Source organism: Lactuca serriola, chromosome 9, assembly GCF_051521515.1.
Source record: "Lactuca serriola cultivar US96UC23 chromosome 9, Lser_US96UC23_V15, whole genome shotgun sequence".
Lineage (NCBI taxonomy): Eukaryota > Viridiplantae > Streptophyta > Magnoliopsida > Asterales > Asteraceae > Lactuca > Lactuca serriola.
The window spans coordinates 105,332,489-105,340,799 of NC_136416.1; the positions used below are offsets into that span (position 1 = coordinate 105,332,489).

The 8,311-nt window shown below is 37.0% G+C and overlaps 1 pseudogene; it reads left to right on the forward strand.

Annotated features, from left to right (window-relative positions):
• Positions 1–4,610: 4,610 nt before the first annotated feature.
• On the forward strand, positions 4,611–5,279 carry LOC145076009 (secreted RxLR effector protein 161 pseudogene; annotated as a pseudogene).
• Positions 5,280–8,311: the final 3,032 nt, after the last annotated feature.

Here is an 8,311-nt window from a genome sequence, read left to right on the forward strand (position 1 = left end):
TCCATCAAACCCCCCCAACGCTCCCTGTTCAAAACTTCTTCCACCTTCTCCACCCACTTCATCATTCCATCCTTGCCATATTTGAATGGACTTCCCCTCATCACCCAATCCAACGAACCCCAACCCACCAAATCCTCCTATCTCTGACTCACCTCCATCACCAGAACCTATCTCACCCGATGTCAGTAATGACGCATCCGTCCCTGAACCCAACCCAACCGATGCCAGCTTTGAAGAATTTGTCCCTGAATCGTCCGCAACTGCTCCAACTCCACCACCAACTACCACCCACCCTATGGTCACCTGTGCAAAAGCAAGCATATTCAAACCTCGACATCGAGCCGACCTATTTCATGTCACTCATCATGCCTTACATGTTGCTCTCTTTGCTTCGTCAGATCCCAAAGGATACAAAACTGCTCTCAAAAATCCTGAATGGGTTATGGCTATGCATAATGAGCTAAGTGCATTACATAAAAACAATACATGGACCCTTGTACCTCATCCACCCAAACATCCCATAGTTGGGTCCAAATGGCTGTTTTGGACCAAGTTTCATTCTGATGGTTATGTTGAACGTCATAAGGCTCGTCTTGTCGCTCAAGGGTATAGCCAAACACCGGGTATTGATTACTCACACACATTTAGCCCAGTTGTTAAGGCCTCGACTGTTCGCATTATACTCTCCTTGGCCGTTATCAACAACTGGATCTTACATCAACTCGATGTACAAAATGCTTTCCTACATGGCTATCTTCATGAGACGATTTATATGGAACAACCCCCAGGCTTCACCAATCCTCAGTTTCCTAATCATGTGTGTAAATTAAATAAGGCTTTGTATGGTCTTAAACAAGCACCACGTGCATGGTTTCATCGGATGAGTTCATTTTTAATATCTAACAGTGTCACACCCCAAAACCAAGAACGGTGGAAACGTTCAGGGGTGGAGGACGTCATGTGAAGTATCATAACAGTGCAAAGTAGTAAACAAGCAACAACATCATCCATTGCATTAAAAGTAAAGTTTTAATCCATGTGTGTTCTTTCAATGTAATAAGACACCAAAATATGTAATCAAAATAAAATACGAGACCTGTCTGTGCTCCGTCTTCTCAAAACATGGTCATCGTACCTGTCTACTGGTGACCTGAGAATACAAGTTATTTTGAAAGAGAGAAGATCAGCATAAAGCCGGTCAATTCATAAGTATTTAAGTGTCATTACTCTGATTTGGAAAGCTGTTATGAGAGCCATGTAAATATTTGAATAAATCATTTGATATAAGTGTGAAACCCCTAGAAAATCCCATATTCCTACTAGTATAAAAGTAGTCTTCTACCAAGACCTGAATGTCTTTCTGTAACAAAGTTGGTTTTTCCCTTGTATGACTACTATTAACAATATATAGTCTACCTCATAGTTTATGTGAACATATCACAAAATAAAAGTAATAGGAAAAATATAATCATTTAAGTATTATCCTTGGGTACTAGGATAAACACGACATAGTAAATGCCGAATAGTAGTAACCGTAGGCATCCGTAGATGTGCATTGTCCTCTGTAGCTAACAGCAGGGTGTAGGATGGTGAGTCCCGTAAAGGTACCTTTGTAAAAGTATTAACCGTAGGCATCCGTAGCTGTGCATTTACCTCTGTTGCTAACAGTTGGGTGTAGGAATGGTTAGTCCCGTATAGTATCCTTTTGTACTAGGATAGACAGATCTAATCTACACGTATAATATGTAATAGTATCTCATCATATAGTATCTAGGTACAAGTATCCATGTAAGTGTATCCATGTAAGAGGATCCATGTAAGTGTATCTCTTCATATAGCGTTTAGTATAGACTCGTGAATGAACTGACTTCGGTGTAATTCCTTGTAATAGGAATAATGTTTTGTATCCCCTAAACTATCCCTATAATAGTTTAATGGAATGTATTTGATGTCCAAGAAGGTTTATACACCCTTTCTACTCAAGAGTGTGGGAACCGAATGAAGGATGAAAGCTATCATATCAATACATATATTTATGAAAGATAAGTGTATGGATATGGTTTTTTAACAACAAGTTAAAGAGGTTTTGTAAAACATTTATGAGTTTTGAACAATAGATAATAATGACTTGATGTCATTTTTTAAAACATTTCAAAATTAAATCATTTTGATAACAAAGTATATCAGTACTAAAAGTCATTTTGTGTATCACATTTTGAAGTATGTGAAATCATTTGGATGAAAACACAGTTATAAATCACATGTGATTGATGCTATAACATGCTGATTTCTACTTGTATTCCCCCCCCCCCCAATTAAAGCATTTAAAGTCATTTAAAAGATTGATTAAGGGGTATGAACTCACCTGTAGTTTATGGTTTGGATGAACGGAAGAGGTAGGATGCTAAGTGTCAAGTAAGGACTTGTACACACACAATGATCCTAGTTAACATATAATCAAACATATATGTATCTAATTAGTCATTTAACAACTAATTAACCAAGTTAAAACACCCTAAGACATGAAAACACTTTGATTCAAGTGTTATAGGTACCAAAGGGTTGCATATAAAGGTTGTATGGCATGGCATTGGAGTTTATGGCCCAAAGACCACTCCTTATGGAGTTTACGGCCTAAGGTCATTACCCCCATGAGTTTACGGCCGTAAAATCATGGTACTAAGTGCCATTTGGTGATTTAAGGTCTTACAAGTCAAGATTGAACATCCAATGATCAAGTCCAAGCCTTAGGATAGCATTAAGGGAACAATAACACTACCTAGTAGAGTTTACGGCCTAAGGACCCTTTCCTTAGGTGTTTACGGCCGTAAAATCTTATGGGGAGCTGTTTTGATTGTTGTTTAAGGTCTTAAAGACTTCTAGGAAGGATCAAGGTTGGCATCCAAGGCATAGGAAGGAACTAAGGTCCAGTTTACCACCTTGAAAGGGGTTTACGGCCCAAGATCATCCTTTACTGTAAACTCCTTTGTTCTATGGTTTCTTGATGATTTTAAAGTGTTATTAAGATCATACTAAGCATACAAGAAGCTAGGGAAAGTTCACTTACAAGATAGGAGCTCGATTGGGTATTTAAGGTCCAAGAACACTAGTGTGTGTTCTTGGTGTTTTTGAAGATCTAATGAAAATCAACAATTGAATGGATGAAATGATGTATAATGACCAGGAGATAGGTTATAACAACAAATAAAGTCAAGTAATACTTACATTTTTAGAAGATCGGGTGAAGAACGGTATGCTACTTGAGAGAGAATGGCTTTGGTTCTTGAGTTTGGAAGTTAGGAAATGAAAGAATGGAGAGTAAACTCATGCCTAAGGCATGAGTTTGCGGCCCTAAGAGAGTTCACGGCCCAAACTCTCTTTGTTTGGCCGTGAACACCAATTCAAGGTGTTGATTGTTCCATTACTTTCCTGATTAACTTGAAATCACTTCCTTTTATCCGTCCGATTTGTGAATAATTAGTTAAAATACTCAAACGGACTTTAAACTGGCTAAAAATTAGCAGAAAAACATTTAACTTTTAATTGAAAGGTTGGATTGTAGAGTTCGTACGAATGAAAATTCCGGGTTGTCACAAACGGGTTTTCTTGCAGTCGTGCTGATACGTCCCTTTTTATCTTTAAGAGGGATTCATGCATCATGTATTCATTGGTCTATGTGGACGACTTGATTCTCACCGGAAATGTAGATACGGTGGTCAAATCTTTTATTGACATGTTAAACAAAGAATTTGCCATTAAAGATTTGGGTGCTCTCAACTACTTTATTGGTCTTGAAGTCACTTACACCAATGATGGTCTGTTCCTCAACCAATCTAAATATGCTTGGGATATTTTGGATCGTGCGAAAATGTTGGATGCAAAACCAACCCCTACGCCGCTTTCAACACACATGTCCTTTAGGCCTGGCAATCGTGTCGTGTTCGGGTTGGCGTGTCGCGGGTTGGCGGGTTGGCGGGTCAAAATATGTCAACCCAAACACGACCCATTTAAATATACAGGTCACGGGTTGGCGGTCACGGGTTGGCGGGTTTGGAACATAAACCCATATATGACCCGCCAACCCATTTATTTATGTGGGTTCACAGGTTGGCGGGTTCGTGGGTTAGATTTCGGTTCGTGGGTCCAAAATTTAGACATTTAAGTCCTAAACATCCAAATGAAAATTAAAAACATTTATAGAAACATGTTACAGACTTAGCCTTAGAGTTTATGACTTACGACCTTAGACCATCCACCACGAGTCAAAATATCAGAATAGTCAAATAGTCTATGAATCAATGGTATATATTATATAATACTTATTAAATATTAATACTTGATATATAAATACATTTAAAAATAAAATAATTTTTTTATATACATAAACGGGTTGGCGGGTCAACCTGTTTATTTTTTGAGAAACCCATATATGGCCCATTTAATAAACGGGTTGGTGGGTTGGCGGGTTAGCGGGTTAGTGGGTTGAAAAACTCAACCTAAACCCATTTATTTCGTGTCGTGTCGCGGGTCATGTCGTGAATTGCCAGCCCCTAATGTCCTTTACAACTACTGGTGAGCCGTACTTAGATCCAACTCACTATCGATCAATTATGGGAGTATTACAATATTTGACTATTACAAGACCTGATATCTCTTATGCCGTTAACCAAGTCAGTCAGTTCCTTCAGATGCCAACTGTCAACCACTTTCTTGCAGTCAAACGTATTCTTCGGTATATTAAAGGAACTTTGGCTTTTGGTCTCTCATTCTGCAAACCTTCTCAAGTGTCCATTCTTGGTTATTCTGATGCTGACTGGGCAAGATGTCGTGAGACACGACGCTCCACATATGGATATTCTATATTCTTTGGTGGCAATCTTGTTTCATGGAGTGCAAAGAAACAACCTATAGTTTCCCGCTCGAGTTGTGAATCCGAATATCATGCAATGGCCAATACAGCAGCAGAAATCATTTGGATAACTCACCTTCTACAAGAATTACATGCTTTACCCCATGATCACCCAACTCTTCTATGTGACAATCGCAGTGCCGTGTTTCTCACTCAAAATCCTATCTCTCACAAAAGGTTAAATCATATTGAGTTGGATTATCATTTCATCCGTGAACTTGTTTCATCCGGGAAACTTCACACTAGATTCATTCCGTCCAAGCTCCAAGTGGCGGATATCTTCACCAAAAGTCTGCCGAAACCTCACTTTGATTTCCTGTACTCTTCTCATTTAGACCTGAAACCCAAAATCAAAGGGGAAAGGGGGTGATTTTTGAAGTCTTTTAGTGTAAACCAATAGAAATTACACATAGGGTTTGCAAAAAAGTAAAGCATACATGTAGATGATGAACTCGTGATGAATCAACGCATGGAAGGGTGGGATTCAGAACATGATATGGGTTTGTAAGAGAAGAAGGAGGTCAATGGAAGAAGTTCAAAAACCACCTTCATCCGCCTTTCTTCTTCCCATCGTCAGAAACCACCTCTTCCCCAATCTCCCTTCATTGCAAGGCTGCTACAACACCACCACGGTATATCGTCGACACCATCCTCCTTTCTTCTTCTTGATTTCTCTTTTTCTGTATCATCATCCACTATCTTTGTTTGATTTCTGGTTTGGTTTATATGCTTGATTTGTGGATTTGATTTATGGGTTTTGATCAATGGGTTTGTGCTTTTGATTTCCTGTGGTAGAGTTTGTTGAAGTCTTGTCTAACGGATGAAGGAGGGAGAGTTTCAGACGTGGTGTACTGATGAAGGTGAAAACTTAATGAAAATAGTGGAGATGAATTTTTTTTTCTTGAACATAAGCCCCATTTGGATTATATATTTGATCTAATATGAAGATTTGCTTAGGAAGATCAATTGAGAGAGAGAGAGAGAGATTGTATATTTTATTGATATTTTTATTCATTTATAAAAAAATATAAAAATAAAATAGAAAATGCAACTTTTTATTTTTCTTTTAAACAAAAAAATATTTAAATAAATAAAAAACTAAGGGAAAAATCATCATTATGAAAAAGTTCAAAGCAAATTGGACCAAACTAGCAACAAAATGAAAATTTTGGACTTGTGGTGCTACTCCAAACCTTTTTGGACCAAAGTGGCAATTTTGAGCAAACCACACGGACCATTTGTGCAATTTAGTCTTATGTAAATGGTTCTTTTTCATGTGTTTTTATTTGGCTTAACCAGTTCAACCAGTTTATGTTGACAGGTTCAACCGGGTTTTTCTAAAAACCGGTCGGTTCAATGCGGTTCACAAAACAACATAAAACCAGTGATAGTTGAACCGCTCCCTCCACCGGTTCCCGATCCAACCGGTTCGACCGGCCGGTTCAAACCGGTTTTTAAAACATTGGTGAAACCCTAGACACAATTACATAATATATTAGTAGTTATCTAGGCTCTTGGTAATTATCCAAGAATCAAATCATTCTAGAGTATTCCATATTCTTTTTGTTTTCTAATTAAATAATTAAACTATTAATTAACTAACAAAACAAGTCCCTAAAATAAATATCTTTTTAGTTCCGTTTTATTTTGCTCTTGTGTGTAACCCAAAAGGACATTATTATTTATAGTAATATTATCGGTTTTATTATGGCTATGGGCACTATTCTCCATCAGCTCCCACCCGCACTTAGGCATCAACAATTGACCTGTCTAATACTTATTAGGAACAACAATGAGTGGCAGTCCAATGCAACTACTGTACTTATTAAAACATTGCAATACACAATTCTAAGACTATTGACTTCAATTTCCTTTGATCTATATGATATATTATTATAAACCTGAGACATGGATCAAGGTTCAAGATTATGTTTCTCGATACCGACTTGTGTTGACTATTTAGACTAATTGTCGAATCCAATCAACTCAGTCTCATCTTTACCAAGCATTTGTTGTCAACATCAAATCATCGAGGGGACCAGAGATATCTACTTCTCTATTTCTGGCAGAAGGATCAAATAAACATTGACTACATAGGTCAGTACTATTCCTCATGCAATATCTAGTCAAACCATGTATAGGTTCCAATTGCAGACAACATTGGGGAAAAACCAAGATACAACAAATTGTAGAACAAAACCTCATGCATCTCCATTTGAAGAATAAGAAATATAGTCGTCTTAATTTACTATGATATGATCCACTAAATAATCTTTAACATGGTTAAACTAATACTTCAATTCTCAATTTTCAAGTACTCATCAGTATTGGTCGCATATTATTGCTATGTTCATCTCAATGAACAATCTACTAACAAATCCATGACAATTTATTCACTACTATTGTAATGACTCAAATTTTCTATACATAATATCTAAGCTCAGAGTTTTTCTTACAATTATGAAATTCTACTAAAATTAAAAACACTTTAAATCTCAGGTTTAATCACGAGTTTACAATAAAATTTATCTATCAATTGAACAACAATGAAATACATAAATAACATCCTACTATCTATATCTTGTCCTTGTGCTTCTATCATCTCTTCTAGTACCACGACTACAACTACCTGAACCTGCAAAACATAAATACATGCAACATCATACATAATATGCCTGGTGAGTTATTATTTCTATCTTTTCTTTTCTTTCTTTTCTTTATTTTCCTTCTCTTTCTCATACTCTATCATTTACTCTTTCTTTCATAGTATACACTACTATCTTTTCTCTTCTCATTTGTCCCTTATATCATTCTTCTATAATCTTTCTCATCTCATTTAGCTCTTTCTCTGCCATCTATGATGTTTCTCATACTCTTCTCTTAGCCTCTTCTCAGTCTCTTCTCATACTCTATCTTCTCTTTCTTTCTTTCACGTACTCTATCTCTTATAATCTTTCTCTGCTCTTCTCTATACTTTGTCTCTTCACTACTCTATTTCTTCTGTACTATATGCTTAACTCTAATCTCATCTCTAATGCATCAACATTATGCTCTTATCTAGACCCAACAATGACCTCTCGTACCATACTCTAAGGGAACAACACCCCACTATCATTACCAAGTATACTCATCCGGTCTTACTCCTCTCTCTTATGATCCCCTGTGGATCCTTACTCTTTCTTTTTCTCTTGAATCCTTCGCGAATTCCTTACTCTTAATCCCTTGTGGATCACCTCTAAGTTCTTACAAAGAACTCTCTTACCTTATTCCTCTCAAGGAACCTTTCTTTATCTTCTCTAACCAATCTGGATTCATGTAGGAACCATCTATCTACATTTCCAAAGGGAATCATCATCTATTTTCTCCATAAGGACATAATCTTATTCCTGAAGGGATCATACT